This window comes from Agrilus planipennis, unplaced genomic scaffold (genome assembly GCF_000699045.2).
Source record: "Agrilus planipennis isolate EAB-ADULT unplaced genomic scaffold, Apla_2.0 scaffold241, whole genome shotgun sequence".
Lineage (NCBI taxonomy): Eukaryota > Metazoa > Arthropoda > Insecta > Coleoptera > Buprestidae > Agrilus > Agrilus planipennis.
The window spans coordinates 393,833-398,920 of NW_020439027.1; positions in this window are offsets into that span (position 1 = coordinate 393,833).

Sequence of the window (5,088 nt, forward strand, 5' to 3'; positions counted from 1 at the left end):
CGTAAACGCAATGATGAGCGTGGTTCATACTGCAGCAGGATATATTTTACAAAATCGCAACCCGGATAATGTTATTCGTAGCGGCAGAATATTTATTTGAAAATGATGAATAGTAAATCATTTCTAATTTATACGATCGCACGAAAAATCCCTTTCCGTGTTAGGTGTTACGCTGCCACCACATATTTACTGACAGAATTTATCGTAATAGCTGTACTGATAAATTCGCGTGCCAGTAGTGATAAACATTTGGGGACGGTTAACGTTCGTAAATTCATGTACAAAAGTATGGGGGATTTTGTGAAAGATGATTTACATTAAGCGCACCTACATAACGACCATAGTTATTTTGATAGAGAAGTTGATGTTTATCGGCACTTTTAACTCATAATAAATTTTTAATAGTTGTTTATTCGTACCATATAATATACATGTATATCTACTAATAACATCAATGATAAATGGAAATGATAAACTTTACTGTTATGCTATTCAGCTATGTATTTGTTTCACTGTGGACTATAGGCAGATATATATCTCTTTTCTTTCAAAACATTTGTTGTCTTCTCGCAATATTTCAATTTTGATATTTTTGACACACATATAACGAAAAGGAAGATTTCTGGTTTATCAGTGATATCGAGAAAAGCCATACAGTCGTATATTACGTACCGAGGGGTGTCATCTGTCATCCAAGCTGAAGGTGAGGGTGGCAGACACGTGCTATGAAATAGCACATTTTCACTCCTAGGAGGAACCAACCGGCATGGCTTAGAGGTTTAGTCCATTGTTTAGCATTCGGGAGGACGCCGGTTCGATTCCGGATCCGTCTGTCTTGGTCCAAGTTTTTGTATGGTTTCCTTGGATCACTTAGGCAAATGCTGAGCCAGTAATATTCCACGGATAATCTTTCATTCTCTTCTGTCTTCATTTCGTCCGTCTCATCTTTCTCACCCGAATTCTCCCATGATTCCTGAAAGGAGGCTGAAGAGGGCCTTCCGCCCTACCTTCCGACGAGGGACTGCCCGCCCAACAGCGTTAGTGGCTGCTGGGAATGAAACACCCAAAAGTTTTTTTTCTCCTACGAGCGCACTCATACTTCGTCAGATATATGCAGGCAATTTAAACATTCGTGTCTATCCGGGTGACAGCCACTTGACCCCTGACACACGGTGCGACACTATCTAGTTTCAGTTCGTTGTGTGTTTCGTCCCACCGTAAATGTACTTGGTTTAGTTTCGTATAGAGCGAACTTTCGTTAAAGATGTGACGAAAGAGTTGAACAGAATAGTAAATGCTTTTAGTCATATCTTTGCCAAAAGTTCTAACATTTGTCGAAGCCGAAACAAATACATTTACTGTGAGACAAAAAAGCACAACTGGTTGAAACTAGATAGTGTCGCACCGTGTGTCAGGGGTCAAGTGGCTGTCACCCGGATAGACACGAATGTTTAAATTGCCTGCATATATCTGACGAAGTATGAGTGCGCTCGTAGGAGAAAAAAAACTTTTGGGTGTTTCATTCCCAGCAGCCACTAACGCTGTTGGGCGGGCAGTCCCTCGTCGGAAGGTAGGGCGGAAGGCCCTCTTCAGCCTCCTCAGAATTCGGGTGAGAAAGATGAGACGGACGAAATGAAGACAGAAGAGCGTGAAAGACTATCTGTGGAATATTACTAGCTCAGAAGAAGAAGTCCCAGGGGGCCAGATCTAGGAAATACGGTGGCAACGGCATTATTAGTGTGTTGTTTTTGGTCAAAAATTCGCGCACAAGCAACGATGTGTGAGCAGGGGCATTATCATGGTGCAAAAGCCAATTTTTGTTCTTCCACAAATCGATACGTCTAGGTCCTCAGCAACTTCTCTAACGGTGATTCGACGATTGGCCAATATTATTTTCTTGACTTCATCAATGTTTTCGTCTGTTGTTGACGTGCTGGGACGTCTGGCATTCTCTTCCTCGTTCACATCTTCTTGGCCCTCTGAGAACATTTTGTACCACCGATAAACGTTGCCACAGTCAACACTCGGAATGGGTCCGCGCACTCAATTTTGTTTTTCACACAAAATTTGATACAGATTCTTTGATCCATTTTTGTTATAGGGAAAAATCGAACACGAGTCAAAACACTTGGAAGCAAAGTAGCTGTCAAAAATTAAGAGAATATTCAACATGGCCGAATTTGTCGGTATAACTGAGAAACATGAGTAGCAACATAACGCCACAAGAAATTGAAAATCGAATATACGTAACCCGCGGAAATTCGCGATACTTTTTGAACAAACCTCGTATGTTAGGTGTCATGTAACTGTCATCCGGGCCGAAGAGGAACGAATGTTCTAACTTCCGGCATATATGTGAAAAAGATAGTATACGCACCTCAGGGTGAAGGTGAACTATTTCATATCGCCTGTCTGCCACTCTCATGTTTATTCAATCCAGCATTCGAACTCGTACCCGTAAATACTAGTCCAATACGCAGGGCCGTAGCTCGGGGCCCCGGTGCGGTATTCCGCAAGGGGCCCTTCTTAAAATTGATGATCAGAAAAATGTCATTAAAAAAAATGTTTTAATTTCACGAATAGATGATTCCCCGTGCAGCACTGACAGATAACCTCTCACGGTGATGCCAAAGTAATCTCAAAGTATCCTGACGTTTATACTGCGTATCTCATGTACTTGACCATTCCTGTGACAGTCGCGACAGCAGAACGATCGTTTTCAAAATTAAATTTGATCAAAAATTTCTTGCGAAGTACAATGGGTCAATAGAGATTGAATGGATTAGCAATTCTGTCAATTGAAAATGAGCGAGCCCGAAAAATAAATTTCGATAAAACTATTGATGATTTTGCTGCTATCAAATCGAGGAAAAAAACGTTTTAGAAATAAAAGCAGGCACTTGATGTTTGTGCAATGAATTCTATAGTGATGTTTCGGGTGATATAGATTTATGGTGAGCAATTAGTAATTTTTTATGGTAGCAATAATAATTATATTAACGGATTTAAGGAAACCATGAATGTAGAAGTATTCGCGATTTCGAGATATATGCATTCCATGTAACTACGTACCTGATCAAATATATGGAGTATTGTGACAAAAATTGATATAGAAAAAAGTAAAATTAAAAATTATGATGTTCATTTCGTAGTTTGACTCAGCTCATCTCTAACAGCATCGCACCGCTTGAACCGGCCTCGCGACGGCCCTGCCAATACGCTACCCCTTAGATTTTCAGATTATACTTATATGAATTCGTTTGTTATAATTGACTCTAAAATTGTACATTCGATTGCACCTATATATCCGAAATCAAGACGTTGGAATTATTTTTAACATTTCAGTTTAGAAATATGAATTTGATTATTTTGCTGACTCCACCCAGATGCATGCAAGGTTCATACAGTCGAATTTTCGTAGCATGTTTGCGCGCAGCTTCCGTTGCATGGTAAAATCACTTGCATAATTAGTCCGTAGAGATATTGTACGTACCTATTACGTATTATAAATTTAATACATCATATGCATTGCTAATACATTCTTATAAAATCGCTGAGTATGCCAAATCGTGTATTATTATTATCATCAATAATTATTTATTGTTTGGTCTGATAATATTATCGACATAACTGTCCGTATTTTGTACTTACACATTCGTTTTGAATAGAAATAATAGTTTAGGTACAAAGTTTAGAGTACAATTATGTTGAAATAGTATATTCGAGCAAGGAAATGAATAAACTTGAAAACGGTTTACACATCGGTATTGACCACTTGTTGAAACTTTTACAATACGTTTTAAGATTATTTGCAGTTTATTCGACACAGTCAATATTACTTCGTTTCCGGCGTCCTCTTCTCCCTACTGAGGCAGCTCATCAAAGAAATCAGTTTTACATTCGAAAATCGAAAATAAACATACTCGGCGCTCACTGCAGCGTTCCCGTTGTCAAATGTTCGTCTGACCTACTTAAAGTAAAGAGCAAAAGCAGAAAAGAGAGGACCTTTTATTAGGAACCCTTTTTATATTAGATGGATGTCATTTGCTCTAGCAAAACATTAGCTTTTACAACCGCGAACTGACGTACTTTATCTGCAGTAGTAGCAGAAGTAGCAAATAATATAAGTTGTCGGAAATATCGAATCACCGGAACTTGTACTATTACTTCTACTGCGACTACTCCAATCTACTCTTCCGGTCTCACATAAATGTAACATGTGTATCTGTGTTGCTTTGCGAAGGCAATTCTACGTCGGATATGATGATGACGATGTTAAGCTTGATGCTACAGAAAACGATCTTTATTTTGCCGACAGGGCAAAGATTGGTTTTAGTTGAAAAGATATACGGGCTTTCTTATCTTTTCTTTAATGATGGCGTTTTGGAGCATCCCTATCGTTGCTTGAATTTTTAGTATCTGCACTAAAGTTTACTTATAATGAATGTACTCACTTGTAATTAGAACCAGAGTAAAATATATTTTAGGGGATTCCTAATGCCACGGGGCCCTAGATAATTTGTCTGTTCAACTCATAACCGCGACGCTCTTTGTCACTGGTTTTAAGGAATGAAGCAGTAAAAAAACAATTTTCTGTCTTAAAATAAATAAAATTCAAGTTCAAATGAATTTTAATAAAAAATTACTAGATTCTTTGCTATAGTATATGATTTTTTCACCTGACTTATAAAATGAAAAATATGGTAATTAAATGAAGGGAACATGAAACAATACTAAATAGTATTTCAATTGAACGTTTTTCTCTTTCCTCCTACATAATTAAGTGATTTAAAAGATAAAAAGCGAATGCAGTGCCGGCTTCAAATGGAGTAAAAGTCGAAATTTGGGAGCGGCCTTCAACCAAGTTTTTTCTACACTTAGCAAGAACTACTAAAATATATTTTAGGGGATTCCTAATGCCACGGGGCCCTAGATAATTTGTCTGTTCAACTCATAACCGCGACGCTCTTTGTCACTGGTTTTAAGGATTGAAGCAGTAAAAAAACAATTTTCTGTCTTAAAATAAACAAAATTCAAGTTAAAAAGAATTTTAATAAAAAATTACTAGATTCTTTGCTATAGTATATG